The sequence below is a fragment of the Podarcis melisellensis genome (genome assembly GCF_964234715.1).
Source record: "Podarcis melisellensis genome assembly, chromosome: 2".
NCBI classification, from domain to species: Eukaryota; Metazoa; Chordata; class Lepidosauria; order Squamata; family Lacertidae; genus Podarcis; species Podarcis melisellensis.
The window spans coordinates 115,691,764-115,711,286 of NC_138529.1; the positions used below are offsets into that span (position 1 = coordinate 115,691,764).

Consider the following 19,523-nt stretch of genomic DNA (forward strand, 5'->3'; position numbering starts at 1 on the left):
GATCACAGTGGCTAGGTCAGGGCGAGAAAGGTAAGGAGCCAACTGCTTAGCTTGGCGGAGATGAAAAAATGCCGCCTTTGTTATAGCTGTAACCTGCGCCTCCATGGAGAGGGAGCTATCAAAGATTACACCCAAACTCATAATGGACGGTGCTGGCACTAATTGCACCCCTGCAAGAGATGGGAGTTGCCCCTTCAATCCCATATCGTCCTGTCCCAGCCAGAGGACCTCTGTCTTCAAAGGATTTAACTTCAACCGGCTCCCACGTAACCATCCAGCCACAGCTTCCAAACATCTGATCGGTGTTAGAGCCATGCTAAAGCCCCAATGGTGGGAGAATCTCCGACCATCTGTGCAACATAAGAGAACACCAGAAAACGAAGCCTTTGTGATTTGAGCAGAGAGAAAATGGAGAAAAGAATGCAAACTGCTTGCTCCACTGGGCGAAAGAAGCAGTTGCTTAGCATGTTAAGAAATTAAATTTGGAGTGTGACTTGGAGGATAAAGCTCCCCACTTATTCTTATTCTTGCAATGAATTAGCCCTTTACCGCCCGGTTACAACCATTAAAGACAGTAATTAAAAGCAATTCAAAACACTGTCACCAAAATAAGGTGGGTCCCATGGACTGCAAGAAGATCAAACCGATCCATTCTGAAGGAAATCAGCCCTGAGTGCTCACTGGAAGGACAGATCCTGAAGCTGAGGCTCCAGTACTTTGGCCACCTCATGAGAAGAGAAGACTCCCTGGAAAAGACCCTGATGTTGGGAGAGATGGAGGGCACAAGGAGAAGGGGGCGACAGGGGACGAGATGGCTGGACAGTGTTCTCGAAGCTACCAGCATGAGTTTGACCAAACTGCGGGAGGCAGTGGAAGACAGGAGTGCCTGGCGTGCTCTGGTCCAGGGGGTCACGAAGAGTCGGGCACGACTAAACAGCAACAACAGTATGTGCAAGTAGGTAAATGCATAACTTTTCACCTGACCCTTGTTGACTTTGGGTGGCAGAGAGGGGGGAGACAACCAGATGCCTAGAAACTTGGGCTTGGGGAGAGTTGGGTTCAAGTCCCTTTTTAGCTTTAGGAATTCAGAGTCCCCTGGACCAGTTGCTCTTCCTGATACCAGTCAACCTCACAGAGCTGTTCTGGGGATAAAAAGTGGGGTGAGGTGGGAATAAGCCATTTCACCAGCAATAGGGACCCATGTTGCTAGCACCTCCTCACAACACCTTGCCATGATTTAAACTGTGTTTTTACAGTCAGAGCAGTTTGTTTCTCTTCTCCACGGATCACTATGGATTGCAGCAATGCTTGATTTAGTGTGAATGTGCTTCTCAAACCAATTTCTTTGAACATAAGCATCTGTTTGTGGTGAAATAAGAATGCAGTTTCACAGATCAATGAAAAACAAGCTAAAAGAGGTGACATAAAAGGAAAGGGGAATAGGGAGGGAGGAGGAAAGGAGCAATCTCAGTACTAGTTCTTCAAGTTATAATGACCATTTGGGGTAGAAACAGTGATGGAGTGACTGTTACCAGGTGACGGTTGCGGAAGAGCCCAAGGCAGCTCTGTGCCGCAGCGATAGAATAACCCTTATTGGTTTCTCTCTCTCTCTGCTCTGCAACCTCATGCAATACAGTGGTGCCCCGCAAGACGAATGCCTCGCAAGACGAAAAACCCGCAAGACGAAAGGGTTTTTCGGTTTTTGCGACGCTTCGCTAGACGATTTTCCCTATGGGCTTGCATCGCAAGACGAAAGCCCATAGGGAAATCTCGGGGACCTTTTTTAAAATGCTGGCGGTGGGGAGCAAAGCCTTTTCCCCCCCTCCGGACTTCAGAAGAGGTCCAGGAAGGCCGGCGGGGGCGAAAGGCTTTGCTCCCCACCGCCAGCATTTTAAAAGCGGTCCGGGATAGCAGGGAAGCGCTTCCCGCTATCCCGGTCGGCTTTTGAAGGCAGGCAGGGGGGGACAAAGACTTTTGCCCCCCGCCCGCCTTGGGAAGAGGTCCTGGACCTCTTCCGAAGGCGGGCGGGGGGGCAAAAGTCTTTGCTCCCCCCTGCCTGCCTTTCCGGGAGAGCGGGAAGGCAGCCTTTTCCGCTCTCCCGGAAAGGCAGGCAGGGGGGAGCAAAGACTTTTGCCCCCCGCCCGCCTTCGGAAGAGGTCCAGGACCTCTTCCCAAGGCGGGTGGGGGGCAAAAGTCTTTGCCCCCCCTGCCTGCCTAACCGGGGGCTTTTAAATCGCCCCGGGACTGTCCGGGGCGATTTAAAAGCCCCCGGACGGCTTTTGAAGCCTCCCCCCGCCGCCCGGCATCGGGGCATCGTCCCGATGCCGGGCGGCGGGGCAGGAACGCCTCCCCCCGCCGCCCGGCTTCGGGGCATCGTCCCGATGCCGGGCGGCGGGGCGAGAAAGCCTCCCCCCGCCGCCCGGCATCGGAAGGATGTCCCGAAGCCCGGCGGTGGGGCGGGAAAGCCTCCCCCCGCCGCCCGGCTTCGGGGCAGGAACGCCTCCCCCCGCCGCCCGGCTTCGGGGCATCGTCCCGATGCCGGGCGGCGGGGCGAGAAAGCCTCCCCCCGCCGCCTGGCATCGGAACGATGTCCCGAAGCCCGGCGGCGGGGCGGGAAAGCCTCCCCCCGCCGCCCGGCTTCGGAACGATGTCCCGAAGCCCGGCGGCGGGGCCGCGAAGCCTGGGCGCGCTGGCAACTCTCCGCAAGGAGCGCTCCCGCTGCTTGCGGAGAGGTCCGCGAAGCCTGTCCTGGACCTCTTCTGAAGGCAGGCGGGGGGCAAAAGTGTTTGTCCCCCCTGCCTGCCTTCCCAGGGGCTTTTAAATCGCCCCGGACAGCGGAGAAGTCCTCCGCTGTCCCGGGCGATTTTAAAATGCCGCCCGCCAGAAGAGGTCGGGGGAAGGCGGTTTCCATAGGAACGCATTAATTGATTTTCAATGCATTCCTATGGAAAACCGTGCATCGCAAGACGAAAAAGTCGCAAGACGAAGAGACTTGCGGAACGAATTAATTTCGTCTTGCGAGGCACCACTGTATTGGCATTTGCTCAGTTCTATGTATGCCTATTCCCAGCATGGCCTACTTTAAAAAGGGTCCAATCTAAGCCTAGATGTTTCATCCATTGTGTCAGTTTAAGTCACACTGTGTTGTGTGCCTTCAAACAGCATTCTTGAACATGCTTAGTGCTCCCATTGTTTTTCTGCATTCTGACTGCCAATGCAAGAGAAATGTGTTAGGGAGACAGCAAATATTTGTGTGTGTGTGTGAGTGTGTTTTTGGGGGGCATTGTCCATTCTAGGCAAAGTGGCCACTCCAGTCAGCTTCTCCCTGGGGTTCCCAACGTGGCCTTTGGCCCCTCCCATTTGTAACGAGGGCTGCTTTTTTGAACAAGGGTGGTGTGGAAGGGGCTGCGTGGTGCTGCCTGTCAGCAGTGGGGGTGGGCATTGGGCCAGACCCCCAGCTCAGGGTGCCCGGGGCAAGGGGTGCGTGCCACCACCAAGGAGCAGGGGAAGGTGCTGGAGGGGACCGAGGGATAAAACCAAGCCGAAGGTGGAGAGGATTAGGGCTTATCTGCTCCCCCCGCCAATAATATTTTTATTCAAGTTGGCGCCCATGCTTGTAAAGATCGGTTGCTGGAGGCTGCAGGGGGGGGGGGGCAAGGCTGCTTTTGCTCTCTGGTCCTCCTTGCAGGTTTTGCACAGGCGTCTGGGTGGCCCCTCTTGGGCGCTGGACCAAATGGGACACTTTTGTGTCCTTCCTTCCACAGGGTGAGTGGAGGCTCACAGGGAAACGTACGATGACACACAAACAAGGCCAACATCATGTAGGGGGTGGAGCAAGGGGAGGCAGCCCTTAGGCAGGTGGGTGGGGGAGGTGTATTTATTCCATCATGTGCCACCACCCCGTGGGAAACGCAGGGAAAGGAGAGCAGGCTGCAGCGGTCAGTACTCAGTGGCCCTGATAGTGGAGTATCCCAGAGTGAGTCCTGCCTGATCTTTGAGAGGGGTCAAGTCCACAGGCATGTGGTGTTCCAGCTGTTAGTATCCCAGAATAGAAATCAGATGCACCTGGTGCCGAAATGACGCTCCTTGGGGGAGCACTGTGTATTTGGGGTGGGGCTGAGGAGCAAAGGGAAGGTGCCCTGCGTAATGTATGGGGCAGCACAGGCCATGGGGCCCCTTGCGGAAGCTGCCAGACTGCAACTCTCATCCTCTCTGTCCCCTGGCCATGCTGGATGGGTTGGAGGGAAGTTGAAGTCCAGCATTATCCAGAGGACACCCCATTTGATGCCCCCGATAGACAGAATCCAGCCTGTGAATAAGGAACATTAATGCATCCACTCAAAACACATTTAACTGAGCAGAAGCCCCGCTCAATGCAAGGAGGTTTACTTCTGACAACATGTGGAGATGGTGAGGCTGTTTCTACAGAGGGCATTTGAAGATGATGCCCTGCTCAATTTTTTTCTCTTTTTCTTCCCGTCTGAGGTCTCCAGAGCAAGGAGCTATCCTGCCTGATGTGGGGGAATGGGTTCATTTTTTAGTCATCTATTAATTCAATGATGCATGTATTTTCACAGCTGCATAAGGTCTTGTGGGGAGAGAAAGGTTTCCTAGAATTGCAGAGTTGTGAGGGGCCCTGAGGGTCATCTAGTCTCACCCCCTGCAGTGCAGGAAACCTTTGCCCAACGTGGGGCTCAGACCCACAACCCTGAGATTAAGAGTCTTGTCCTCTGCCAAATCAGACACCTCAAAAGGAAAACAAGATTGAAGGTGAGAAAATTTATTAGGACTCCTAAATGTGTGACTGTCTCTCTAAGAAGTGAGCTGCAGAGGGAATTCTGGGAAAAGGAAGAAAAATGCAAAGCAAGAGCAACCCGTTTTTCTTTTGTTATTTCTGCTGATTTTGACTGGAATGAATCCTCTCAAAGGGCCCTTGGAAAACTGCCCAATGTGCTCTTGGCGGGTAAATGTCTTTTATGTCAGTCACTCTGGTCTGGAAAGAAACTCCCAACTGGGCCTGAGAGGCAGATTTAGTCTCCTCAGGAGATACTGAGGTGGGTTTTATTTCCCCACAGAAGAAAGAAAGGGAGGAGGGTCTCTCCAGAGAACGAGGCTCCTGGGAACGTGTAGAGTTCGGCTCCTGAGTCAGCGTCAGAAAAAGACACACGTCCCCCTTCATAGTCCAGAGTCACCCGGATCCTCCTGGGCTTCTCCCTCAGGGACAGAAGAGAGTAATCAGGGGAGGTGCAGGCCAAGTACTCATCTCCCGACTTCCCCACAGCCCAGATCCCTCTCTCAGGGAATATGGAGAAGTACCCCTTTCTCTCCACAGACTCCCTGGCAACCCCCACAGCCCATTCTCCCTCACTTCCCACAGTCACTTCCCAGAAATGGCTGCCTGCTGTGAATCCCTCACGTCCCAACACATAATGCCGCTTGTTGAATCTCTCAGGATTATCAGGCAGGGCTTGAGGTTTGTCTCCCAATCTCACGCTTTTCCCATCCTCCGACAGGATGAGTTGGGGATGGGCTGTTTCTGGATCCAGAGTGACATTTGCTGTTGGGGAGAAGAGGAGGGAAAGAGAAGAATAGGCAGAGTCAGCTGAGAGACAGAAACGGACATCCTGACAGATGATAGATAGATAACACCCAAAAACCCAGATTCCCTTTCAGACCAAGGGGAATTTCTTTGCATCGCATGCTAGACTGAGACTCCTCCTTGCAGATTCTCATCAGAATAAATATCTTCCTTGATGGTTTTTAAATCAGTTTTCTTCACTTTCTTATATTCAATGTGTATTGTGCCTGCCCTTCTCTCAACCCAGGCATTTTCTAGGAGGAAAAACCACCCAGGAACCCTTTTACTCATCTCTTCCGTGTTATCTAAAGAGAAAGAGCGGAGAATTGGAGGAGGCAGGAGAGGAGAGAAGCTGCTTTCCTCTGACCATCTCTGAGGGAATTTGGGGACCTCTGGTTGGGGTGGGGGATGAGGACCCCACTGTAATAAATAATAATAATAATAATATCACATTTGATTCCTGCCCTTCATCCATAGGTCTCAGGGTGGTTCACAGCATAATAATACAACATAAAACCACATATAGGCCTCCCCTCACTTTCGTGGGGGTCACGTTCTGGGCCCTCGTGCCCCCCACAAGTGAAAATTGTGTTAAATGGGGAGCCTGTTTATTCCTGCTCTCCTTCGCTCTCACCCACTTGGCCTGTCTTTGCCTTCCTCCCCACCATCTTGGAAGTCTGGGGAAAATAAAAGGCAGGTGGCACAGCAATTTTACAAAGGACAGCTTATTCCATGCTTCTCTTTTGGATGTAATATATAACATAAGACTAGTTCCATGGAGGGAAGAGGGAATAACTCAAAAAGTTACCAGTTAGGAGCTTAGACAGTCATGACAGGCAAGTGTGGGGTTGCCCCACATATGGACTCTCCTTAAGGGCAGGGGGATGTTAACTCTTGCCCTTCCAGATTCCTCCTCCAAGATCTTGTAGCTGAGCCAGCGTCCTTTTAGTTCAGCCACAAGAGAAGGGTTTTATACAGGATGTGGCCAGCTTAAGATGCTGCTCTGTTGCAATTCTCTGCTCCAGGCTAGCTTAGCTGGGTGCCTTAGATCTGAGTCTAATGCACTAGAAAAATTTTCACGGGTTACTGTAAACCAAACCAAGCAACTTGAGACATTTTGCCAAATTTTAAAAATCCGCCCAGGGGAGAAATTTTAATCATGAAAATAGAGGACCTGTCTGAGAAAAAGGTCACATGGAAAAGCAACCCAATTCTCTCTAGGCAGGAATGAAACTCTTCCCTCCTCCAGCTGATCCTTCTGGGCAGTTTCTCTCCCCCCCCCCCCACCTTCTGCACCTTCAAGTCCACCCTCTCTTCCTTTGTGGTACAAGAGACTCTTGACCCCCATGAAACACTAGTCCCTCCCATCCTGTGAATTGGGGTCTTCATGTGAAATTTACCTCTCTGAAGATTTCTGAATGACTGAACATCTGAGGAAGCAAAAAGACAGGCTTAACAGGCTACAATGCAGTAGCTAAAAATATATATGTATATTTACAAAACATCACCATAACATAGCCTATGTTGTTTCCTTATTTCAAGCAAAAGATGAAATCATGCAAAGACGACAACTGTAGGCCTAAGTAGTGATGTTAATTATTCTCCAAAATATAATTCTTGAGAATGTAATATCACTAGGCCTAAGGAATTAAAACAACTAACGAGTTTAGCTGTGATTCCTGCATTGCAGGGGATTAGACTAGATGATCCTTGGGATCCTTTCAAACTCTGCTATTCCATGATTTCATGGGAAAATCAGAAATGGTAAACCATACTAGAAAATGGGGGAATACAACCATTCAAAATCCACAAATGAAATGGGGATCTGAGCTGGATGGATGAAGAAAGGTTTAACATCTGCCCCAAGTAAACTGGACGGGAAAAGCTGTTGAAACTGGAATTTCCAAGTATGCTGACAAACCAAATTGCACAGGGAAAATTGGCAGAGCTTTGCACTGTACTTCTAAGGGTCTCGTGCAATGGGAAGTCCCCCCTCCTGGAATGGGGCTGATCTCAAAAGAACTGTGGGAACTCTGAGGAGATGGGGATGGCTGAAGCACGAGAAAAGGCTGGTGAGGTTGAAACTCTGAGGAAGAGGCAGCTCAGGCCTTGGCTCTGCTGCTGGGAGACCAGCCTGGCAGGAGGTGGAGGAGGGACTGGGTGCTTGCGGGTGCCCCTTTTAACACACTTATTCCTTATACATGAGAACTCGACAAGATGGACATTGGACTGACCCTGCAGGATTCTCCTTAAGGGCTTTTGTAAGATATTGTAAGGCTCTGAGGCTTTTTCCTACCAGAAAGCAGTATATACATTTTATGAAAGAAAACACAATATATAAAATTAAACAAAAAACGAGGATAATTGTCTATAGGCAGGAATTGAACTCAGACTGGTGTGCAGGTTCTTCGCAGGGACAAGCTTTGCCCCCAATCCAAGGCTTCAACCTCCCAGTTCATTCATGGGACAGACAAAGAACCCAAACGCCAGTAGAGGACTGTTACCCAGAGCTACGCCATTGATGGGGGTCCGAAAATCAGCAGAACAGACGGTTCAACACCCATGAAATATCAGTCCCCATCCCTCCTGTCAAATTGTTCCACCCCTGGAAATTTACCTTTCTGAATCGGTTTTCTGTATAACAGAGCATCTGAGGAAGCAGAAAGATATAAAGTGTAAGGGCAACACTCTTCCACCAGAAATAAATCTCCATACAAAAGTAACATTTCATAACGTGGCATCCTTAAATTCAAGCACAATTATTGAATATTAATTAAATTGTACAAAAAATAATTAAAAACAAGAAAATCATTGAAAGAATCTATGAAAATAACTAAAGCTTTAAAACTCAGCAACCATAAAGCAAGCTTACAAATAAGAGAATAAAAATATTCAGCATGAATCCTGCTGGTCTCTGAACTTTGTCCCTAAATTGGGCTCTACATTGGAGGACTGGAGGGGAGGCAGAGCAAGAGGAATCCTGTAAAAGGATGCAGAGGGGAGATGGAGGCAGCCTTAACATCTTCCCCAAGTAAAGGGGGGGATCATTAAAACCAAAATTGTGAGACATAAGGAGAAGTGAAAGTTGATGAGGGAGGATTGGCAGAGCTCTCAGGCAAAAGGAAACCCTTCCTCACAAACCTTCTACAAATCTTTAAGGTTCTTCACAAGCATAATTGTTCCCTCTGGGGTTCATGTGCTCTTGCTTCCACTCTCAATGGGGGAACTCTCAGGAGATCTTGAAGGCTGAAGCCCCAGATATGGCAGCTGCAGGGGGGCGTCTGAGGAGGAGACGGCTCAGGCCTTGGCTCCACGGCTGAGAAAGAAGCCTGAGCAGGAGGCAGAGGGGGAACTGGGGGCTTCTCAATGCCCTTTGACTCCATTCAGAGCAGGAGAACCTCCAAAAGGACAACCCCAGATTGTGCAGACAGGGAACCACAAGGAAAAGGAGGTTTTGTATAGCTGTAAACAGATGCACGGGACGCGGGTGGCGCTGTGGGTAAAAGCCTCAGCGCCTAGGACTTGCCGATCGAAAGGTCGGCGGTTCGAATCCCTGCGGCGGGGTGTGCTCCCGCTGCTCGGTCCCAGCGCCTGCCAACCTAGCAGTTCGAAAGCACCTCCGGGTGCAAGTAGATAAATAGGGACCGCTTACCAGCGGGAAGGTAAACGGCGTTTCCGTGTGCGGCTCTGGCTCGCCAGAGCAGCGATGTCACACTGGCCATGTGACCCGGAAGTGTCTCCGGACAACGCTGGCCCCTGGCCTCTTAAGTGAGATGGGCGCACAACCCCAGAGTCTGTCAAGACTGGCCCGTACGGGCAGGGGTACCTTTACCTTTACCTTTTTAAACAGATGCACATGGGAGGAAAAAATCCTGACTTTGCTCTACACTCTGGTTCAGGCTTTCTTTACAGGATCCAGCGTCACAATATACATGGGCCATTCTGGGGGACAGGAAATGAAGGCTGGAGCACCAAGAAGGAAGGTATCCTGGGGTTACTCAATTCCATGCAATAAGAGCCTGGCATGTTCAGTTCTGAAGAAGTAACAGAATTCCCAGTGTGAAATCCTGGCAGCCATTTTTCATTACCTTCCCACTGTTTCATTGTATTTTCCACAAGGCGATTTAGATCACAGGATTCCAAGATCCTGTTCCTCAGCTCTGGAGGGAAAGCCAGTGGCTTCTCTGGACTCTCTCTTTCCTCATACCTGATGAAAAGAAAAACAATGAATGGCCACATTGTGGCCCCTTCTCCCTAATTCTTGCAGGAGATCTCAATAACATGAACAAAGTTGAAGTTCATTTCACAACAGGTAATTTTCAGGATTCAGCTTCAGCTCTTGACACCCACCTCCAAGCCCTGGTCAGTGGCTTCGTAAGGATGCTAAACAGCACAAGGGACAAGATGTAACAGGACTTAAGAACCAAACCCCTGAGGTGGAATGCCTGGAATCCCTCCCTCCCTGAGCTTCTCCAGAGGATATGAGGGATGTCCAAAGCTGCCCAGCGGTCAAGGAGAACATGCTCAACCTTCCCTTCACCCCCTCTCTCACCCAGGAAGGACGCAACCTCATGCCCCATGGGACTCTCCCTCCAGAGGCATCAACAACTAGACTTTCACCCCCCACTCAAGACCACCTTCAGCCTCTCATGCTGGAAACGCTCCCAAGAAAAGGATCCCACCCATTCTAGACCAACAGACCTTCCCTGCCTCAGTGCCTCAAAGGAGCTGAGTTACCAGAGTTGAGGGGCTTCTAGTTGGACACTGAAATATGTCCTAAACTCTTCCGAAGCATCTTTGGCACTTTCTCTTCTAGATGTTTGAAATTACCAAAAGGTCCATGAACAGAAAGAGCAAGAGAAAGAAAAGAGCCCCCATCCCTGTGTGAAGGGATGTGGGGAAAGAGGGAGGAGGCAGCTGACCTTGATCCTTGGAGGGAGAATTGGGGGGCTACAGGTTCAGTAGAGGGGGCCCTGCTTTTACCTGTGAGGTGCTGCAGGGATTGAGTCCTCCAGTCTCCCCCCTGCAGCCCCTGGAGGGCCATGTCTGAGGTTCCTGCATCTCAGCTTCAAAGAGTGATGCTAATGGAAATGAGCCAGATCCACTTACCTCTTCAAGGTCCTTCTCACATCCTAGAGGGAAAAAGAGAAGGGAATTCACTGCACACCACAGGCCACACTAGGAAGAACCCCCTCAGACCCTGCCCCTCGGATGTCAGTCTGCCTGGCACATGCCAAGGTTTTGGGTAGGGATGGCGGAATCAGCCAGTTTTGGTTTCTCACAGATTTTATTTTTCCAGTCTGAAATTATTAATTGTTCCGATTTCAGGTTCTCCACATTTCCATATTTTAATAACTTTAATCCAGTTTGCATTGTGCAAACTGACAAACATAAGCCTACAGACAAACGTAAGCCTACAGGATAATCCTACCAGGGCACTGTCCCTAGTCCCCAAATTTCAAATTCTATTTTCCATCTCGAAGTAAAAAAAAGCACCTGCAGCATAAAATGCCTCCAAAGGGGTAATAGAACAACTCCGTGTTTCTTTGGGCTCATCCACACTTCTGCTTTTCCTGTGCCCAGAAAACACAGGTCCAAGTGGTTTTGCCTTTGCCCTGCCTCTTTCCCTCAGGAAAAACCTGCTCCTTAGTTCAACATCAAAGCAAACGTCAGTCTGGAGAAAACCTGGCTGAGGTTTGCTCTAATTCAGCAGTAAACAGCAGGTTTTCCTGGAGGAAAGGGGTGGGACAAGCAGCAGTCTGGATGAGTCCCTCTGTCTTGCTCTTTGGTCACTGTGACTGAGCACCATTCTGGGTCAATCTGTATCCATGGGGAAGGGGATCAACCCAGAAGTTGTGGAGGAAACGGGAAGAGAAGCTCGGTCAAGAGACTGGCTCATGTCAAGGAGGCCTGAACGCATCCCAGACGAAGCCCCCCACAGCTGAGAGGCATTCGAAGACAAAGCATCAGCAAAGAGCAGAAGATCAGCTCCTGTTCCATCAAGAACACAGACAAATCTCTAGTCTGCATTCAGGTGAGTTCAGCATCCCAGGTCTCTCAGGTATTCCTGTCCATTACAAACCTGACTAGAGGCTCCATCATCTCAGCCCCTGCACTCCTTGCATACATGAAAGGGGCTGCCTTCTCCTGGAGCCTTGGGCTGTTCCTGCCACCATCTTACCTGCAGGAGTTCACTCGCTGGCTGCTGACTCTTCTCCTCCATCTCCTGGATGATCCTCTCAAGAGAGGAGAGTTTCCTGGAGAGTCTGGCCAGCTGCTCATCCCTTCTCCCTGCAATCTCCTTCTCCACCTTTTCCACATGAGTCAGCAGACGTTTCTCTTGTTCTTCCAGGAACCGGCGCAGTTCTCTGAACTTCTCCACAGTCTTCAGCCTCTCCGTTTCTGTTAATTTCTGCAAGAAAAGAGGAGGTCTGGAGTGTGGAAGGTGCTCAGCCTTCAAGACACCAGGAAGAGAATTGTGAGAATTCCACAGGGAGGATTTTTAATAGACATGAAACCTCCAGTTACTAAAGAAGTAAACCTTTATTTTGAAGGGAGACCCTCTCCATTACTGTTTCTGTTGACTTCTATTTTGCAGAGAGCTACAGCCTAAAGGAAGGAGCATTTTTCCTAGCCATGGATGTTCCCTGCATGTTTTGGGGCATGGCATAACCAGAGTTCACAGTTGTTCAGAGATCACCCAGGGACATAAAACACCCCTCAGTTTAGGCTGGTGCCATTTAGGTGTAGGAAGGCAAGAGAAACAGGAGGAGGAGGAGGAGGAGGAGGAAGAGGAGAAAGTGCAGAGTTCATCCCCATAGCTCCCTTGTTTTCTGTAAAGGTTCAAAATGGCCTGAGTTTCCTAAAGATGAAGGAGAGCACACATTTAGAAAGACAACTCTTTAGTAACATTTATGGTAAATCAGGATTTGAATTGACCTGCTTCCACCCTCTCAGCTCACAATTCCTCAGGCTTCTCCTCCACTGCTTTTTACATAATAAATGACAATGGGAAATAAACTCGATTTAGCTGCATTCAAAGGTGAACTTACCTAATTCACAATTGCTGGAAAAATATGGAAACTGAAAACAGAGCAGTCTTTTGAAGTTCATACCTCTGAATTTTTCAAGGTTGAACAAGCCAGGTAATGTTCACAAAAAATGTATTTATGAGGGTGAAGTACATTTCAAAATATTTATACAAGGAGGTAGCCACCCTAATATCTAATTCATTTTCAGAATAATAAATGAATAAACAAACTGATATGGAAAAGGAGAAATAGGAAGAAGCTGAAATGGGCAGATTTCCCCATCCCTCCTCAGTCCTGACTCGACTCTTCAAGTGCCTGTTCCCTCACTAGTAATAAGAGTGGCACTTACAAGGAGGGCTTTGCATTCCTTGTCCAGGGCTGCTCGATGGGCCAGAATTTCCTCTCTCTCTTTCCTCAGAAACTCCAGGCAGCGACAGATCTCTTCCTAAAGAGAAAAGGGAAAACTCAGGTTAGATTGAGACACACAGAGAGGAGGTGAATAGTATGCTGGCTTCTTGCGCCCAGTGGCCTTGCTATAATAGCAGAGTAGTTTTATCGAGGAAATAAAAATCCAGTGGTTTTCAACATTTTTGGGTCCATGGCTCCCTGGACCAGCTACCTTTTTTCTGTGCCAGCCCTGTGGGGCTCTGGGACCCAGTTAGGTCACCCCTTGCTTACAGACTTCCATCTAGTCTTTGCAGATGCTACTCAGGGATATCAAGGGAGATCCCTTTGTCCCCCTGGCAGAGAGAAAGACTTCAACTCCCTCCTCCCAGTCATCCCAGGAGCCCTCAGGCTTCCCCTTGGCTGCTTCTAATGAAATAAAAAACCACCAATTCATGCCAATTCATACTTTGGAGCTGAGAATTAAAAATAAAACCTCCCAAGAAGAATCCAAAGCTATTTCTCCCCCTCAAGATCCAGGGATCTCCTACCTTGTACTCCTCGAAAGCCTCCTTCAGAGGAATCACCTCGTGGTTTTTGTGCTCCTTGGATCTGTCACACACCACACAGATGGGGGCTTCATCCTCCTTGCAAAAGAGCTTCAGGGGCTCCTGGTGATCCTCGCAGACTCCTCCTTTCCCTCCTTCCTCCTTTCCCTCTTGAAGGCTGAGATTCTGGGCTATTTCTACGAAGTTTGCCAGTTGCCTGTTGGGGACGAGGCTCCTCCTCTGGACTCTTTTTCTACACTGAGGGCAGGAAGCCTCTGCCTGAGATTCCCCCCAGCACTGGATCAAGCAGGATCGGCAGAAGTTGTGCCCACACTCTGGGATGGTCACTGGATCCTTGAAGTAATCCAGGCAGATGGAGCAAGTGGCTTCATCACGGAGACGCTGGATGTGACCCCCCTCCAGCAGCCATGGCTCCCTCGCACCGAAGATCCGAGTTAAGTTTCACTTTCTCCGTTTTCAGCTACTGGGATTTTCCCTTCCTGGAAATGACTCAGTGATCATGTGATCTTTATTTTTTTTAAAAAAAACATATGTCTCCAGTGCTTTGCAGTTCCTGAATGTTTTCTCAAGGAGCAGCGAATGCTTTTTGATTGTGTTGTAAGAATTTTGAGTTGAACAAAGGTTTCTTCTCCTCAGTATCAATAAGGGAATAAATATTTGCTATCAGTAAAGTCTCCCCACTTGTCTGCCCCCCTGCATTGCTCCCTGTGATGCTCAAAACCACGGTAGAGTCTGCGGTATCGAATCCTTTTCCAGCCCCTGTGAGATATTATAATTGTGTTCACCGTCTCTGTACTAATGTTACTTTCTTTAATGTTAGTTTTTTGTTGTCTCCCTGCTGAATGCTCTGTACTAAATGTAACTTTTTTAGTGTAAAATGTACCTACTGTCTTGCAAAAGGAAAAAATAATGAAAACCTGTCAAAATGTTCAAACCAGTGAATACTTCTCTCTGTGAGGGAGCCTTCCCAGATCCGGTGAAAGAAGTGGTTATTAAACCGCTTCTTAAAAAAATATTTTAGATGCTGCCAATAGGGCCAACTCAACCCAGTCTCAAACCTTCCATTCTTGGGCAAGGTGACTGAGCGGGTGGTTGCTGAACAACTCCAGGCACGCCTGGAAGATGCGAACCATTTGGATCCCTTCCAGTCGGGATTCAGGTCTCATCATGGGACTGAACCTGCCTTGGTCACATTGGTCGATGATCTCCAGCAGGCTAGGGACAAAGGTGAGAGCTGTTTCCTAGTTCTGCTGGATCTCTCAGCGGCCTTTGACACCATCGACCATAACATCCTTCTGGACCATCTAGAGAGGCTGGGAGCTGGGGGCACTGTCATACAGTGGTTCCGCTCCTTCCTCCTGGGCTGTGCCCAGAAAAGTGGTGGTGGGGGATGAGTGTTCAGACCCCTGGGCTCTCACTTGTGGGGTGCCTCAGGGTTCTGTCCTCTCCCCCATGTTTTTCAACAGTATATGAAGCCGCTGGAAGAGATCATCAGGGGGTTTGGGCTGGGTGTTCAACAATATGCGGATGACACCCAGCTCTACCTCTCTTTCAAATCAGAAAAAGTGAAGGCAGTGAAGGTCCTGTGTGAGTGTCTGGAGGCTGTTGGAGGATGGATGATGGCTAACTATTGAGGCTGAATCCTAACAAAATAGAAGTACTGTTCTGGGGGGACAGGGGGCGGGCTGGTGTGGAGGAGTCCCTGGTCCTGAATGGGGTAACTGTGCCCCTGAAGAACCAGGTGCGCAGCCTGGGAGTCATTCTGGACTCACAGCTGTCCATGGAGGCGCAGGTCAATTCTGTGCCCAGGGCAGCTGTCTACCAGCTCCACCTGGTACGCAGGCTGAGACCCTATCTGCCTGCAGACTGTCTCACCAGAGTGGTGCATGCTCTACTTATCTCCCGCTTGGACTACTGCAATGTGCTCTAAGTGGGGCTACCTGTGAAGGTGACCCGGAAACTGCAACTAATCCAGAATGCAGCAGCTAGACTGGTGACTGGGAGCGGCCGCCGAAACCACATAACACCGGTCTTGAAAAAGCTTGATTGGCTCCCAGTATGTTTCCGAGCACAATTCAAGGTGTTGGTGCTGACTTTAAAGCCCTAAACAGCCTCAGCCCAGTATACCTGAAGGAGCATCTCCACCCCCATTGTTCTGCCTGAACACGGAGGTCCAGTGCCAAGGGCCTTTTGGCGGTTCCCTCACTGCAAGAAGCCAAGTTACAGGGAACCAGGCAGAGGGCCTTCTCAGTAGTGGCACCCACCCTGTGGAACACCCTCCCATCAGAAGTCAAGGGAATAAACAATTACCAGACTTTTAGGAGACATCTGAATGCAGCCCTGTTTAGGGAAGTTTTAATATTTGATGGATTATTGTATTTTAATACTTTGTTGGAAGCTGCACAGAGTGGCGGGGTATAAATAATAAATTATTATTATTATTATTATTATTCAGTTACAGAGCAACGCTAATGCGGCATCGGAGGATCCACACTGAGGAGAAACTGCACAAGTCCTCCCATTGTGGGAAAAGCTTCAGCCAGAGAACCAATTTGGTGAGTCACCTGCAAATCCACACCGGAGAGAGGCTGTATCAATGCTCCCAGTGTGGAAAAGGTTCCCGATGCTCCAGACTGTGCTGACCCTCCTCCTCCTCCTCCTCCCCTGGTGATCACTTGTAGCTGAGTAAGATTGTCTTCCATAAACATGGTTTTAACAATGAGTCTGTAAGTGACTGTGGAGGCCAATTCTGGACCCACACGTTCTTCCACAGTGGGGACATTGGTTTCCGGGCGGGAGTTGATCATAGTGAGGGTTTGCCTCCCATTTGTGATCTTAAATTGGGTGGCCAGATTCCCATGCAATTTGAAGGTTTGTAGCATCCCTTGCTTCATGATCTAGTTTATTCTTCTGCTTCTTTGGTGATCACTTGTAACCGAGTAACGAACACGGTCTAAACAGTGAGTCCGTAAGTGACTGTGGAGGCCAATTCTGGATCCACACAACCTTCCACAGTGGGGACATAGGTTTCTGGGAGAGAATTGATCACAGTGAGGGTTTGCCAAGCGTGCCTGCCTCTTAGCATGTTTCTTTCTTGGGTCCTGAGTTCGAATTTCTTCAAAGCCCGTGACACCATTGGTAAAGGCTGTTCTCCAATTGGAGCACTCCCAGGGCAGTGTTTCCCAATTGTTGGTGTTTATACTACATTTTTAAAAAATTGCCTTGAGAGAGTCTTTAAACCTCTTTTGTTGACCACCAGCATTACACTTTCCATTTTTAAGTTTGGATTAGAGTAGTTGCTTTGGAAGACAATAATCAGGCACCCGAACAATGTCTTTAACCTGCCTTGCCCCACCCTCCGGCCCTGGGATTCTTCATAAGGAAGCTATGCCTGCAGGAAGAACTGTGAGGGGGGAGACTTCATCAGGCAAGGCCTCCTTCCACCTGCCTTGCCTGCTTCCTCATTTTGTATTGTATTATGTTGTGCACTGTGGTTTGCTGTTGTTTTATTGATTGGATTTTAGAAACTACTTGTTGTAACTGTTGAGTAGATTTCTGTTTAATTTTGAAATGCTGATATTTAATATTATTCTATATTGTTTTAATGAATGTTGAACATTATTTTATTTGCATATTGTATATTGTATTATGCATATTGTCTTATTTAGATGATGTTAGCCGCTCTGAGCCTGGCTCTGGCTGGGGAGAGCGGGATACAAATAAAAATTTATTATTATTATTATTTAATTCCCAGCTGATATTAAACAGGTGCCCAGGGCTCATGAATTCTAGGTGCCCCTTGTTAAAAGTGGTTTCCCCGACGTCTTTGGCCTAGTCATTTTCTAAAACATCAATTGTACATCTGTAGAAATGCTTTCATTGTTTTTAGCATGTGTAGGAATGGCTTTGGGTTTAGAACTTGAATTTCATTTCACTTTTAACCTTCTAGTACACTGCATTGATAGCTTTGCATTGTGAAGCAGAACTTGTTAAAAAAGAAAAGAAAGAATAGAATTGTAACATTGGAAGGGACCATGAGGATCATCAAGGCAACGGGATTAGAACCCATGACCCTGGGATTTAAGAATCTCATGCTCTACCAACTGAGCTTTCCTAAATAGCTTATGTCTCTGAACCCTTGCCCCCTTGGCTGATAAAAAACAGGGACACCTGGCTGGGCCAGAGGGGGTGGCATATCCTCCAACATTACTCCGATGAAAATAAGAATGCCCTTTTCTAATAATATTAATAATATTTATGCCCCGCCCATCTGACTGGGATGCCCCAGCCACTCTGAGCAGCTTCTAACATATATAAAACATAATAAAACATTAAACATTAAAAACCTTCCCTATACAGGGCTGCCTTCAGATGTCTTCTAAAGGTTGTATAGTTACTTATCTCCTGGGCTCCAGGGTCGCATAACTCTGTACCCTCTAACACTTCTCTGACAAAAAGAGGGACGTCCCAGGGAAAAGCGGAACATTCTGGGATCAAATCCAAAACTGGGACGGCTTCAGTAAATCCAGGTCTGTCCCTGGAAAATACGGACACTTGGAGGGTCCCCAAGACTTCACTGTTGCTTCTTGGGCAAGAGGGCCCCTTCAGATGGCAATAGAGCAATAACACAGAACAATTAATAAAATGGAACGATGTGCAAATGGTGCTGTATAAAACCACCCCCAATGCACTGTTTTTCTGCAACGATGACCTTGCAGGAAAAAAGCACCACTGTGTAAGCTTGCAAGTTAATTAGGACAAATGCTGCATTAAAAAGCCAGTGTGGTACAGTGGTTAGAGTGCAGGACTAGGACCTGGGAGACTAGAGTTCGAATCCCCACTCAGTCAGGAAGCTCACTGGGTAACCTTGGGCCTGTCACTCACTCTCAGCCTAACCTACCTCACAGGGTTGCTGCTGCTGCTGCTATGAGGACCTAATTGGAGAAAAGGTGAGATATCAAGGTAATGTAGCAGCTGTCTCTAGTACTCTTCTTATAGAAGGACTTGGGGCAGAGCCCCTGAACAGCCGGGACAAAAACTCTCTAGCATTATTAAATCAAAAGAATATTTATTTAAGAAATATAGCACATCAGGCACACACAACTGGCAGACGAGACGATAATCATCAACACTGAAACCACTAGCTAGCGCTGCCTTCGGTTGTTCCCAGCCAGAGACGGCAGGGTATTGGATCTTTTGAGTGTAATTTACCACTCGAGTCGGAAAGCAGAGAAGGGCTGTCCACATTGCATGCGTTTCACAGACAAAGTCCCGCCATATAAGAGCCGGACGAAGAATCCCAAGCGTTCCCAAAACACCATTGCTTAAGGTCAATAAACTCCAGCTGGGGAGGTGCCCGCGATCACAGAATCACGGAATTGTAGAGTTGGAAGGGACTCACGAGGAACATCTAGTCCAACCCGCTGCAAGGCAGGAATCTCAGCTAAGCATCCGTGGCATTTAGAAAATCCCGAGAAAATCCTTCCCCTCCCGTGAGTTCAATGGCTTAATTAATCATGCAGATTTGGGGTAACATCAAGCATATATTTTTCTTTCTGGGGGTGGGAAAGTGGGATTAAAAATAAAGGTAAGGAAGATCAGCCGGACAACAGGTGTGTGGCAGCTCTTGTGCCGTTGCTCTGCCAGGATTCGACCCGCCGGAAATCAAACTGAAAATGACTTAAGGCTTGGAGAAGCAATGGCTGATCTCTTCCCTAAGATCGATGGCCTCCATTTGTAAACAGAACTTTGCGTCCTCAAAATGGAATCTCTTGGTGCAAACAAGATGGCATTGGTTTGGTTAAGAAGGCAATGCAAAATAAAGCATTGATATCAAAGCAAGAACAGGAAAAGGTCCAGATTTTCTCTCCTGGAAAGAAGCGTTGATGGATATCCGTTAAACAAGGGCTTCCTTTACGGGGAGCAGCTGCTAAAATAAAATAGCACACACACAGCCAAAAG

The 19,523-nt window shown here is 48.6% G+C and overlaps 1 pseudogene across 1 annotated transcript; it reads right to left on the reverse strand.

Moving 5' to 3' along the window:
• Window positions 1-4,764: 4,764 nt before the first annotated feature.
• Window positions 4,765-18,883, reverse strand: LOC309361231 (E3 ubiquitin-protein ligase TRIM11-like; annotated as a pseudogene). The gene is made up of 9 exons (XR_014173446.1): window positions 18,774-18,883; window positions 13,545-14,051; window positions 12,959-13,054; window positions 11,760-11,990; window positions 10,688-10,710; window positions 9,667-9,785; window positions 8,196-8,228; window positions 6,979-7,008; window positions 4,765-5,557 (listed from the first exon to the last, which is right to left on the reverse strand). The product of XR_014173446.1 is annotated as an E3 ubiquitin-protein ligase TRIM11-like (transcript).
• Between the last annotated feature and the right edge of the window lie 640 nt (window positions 18,884-19,523).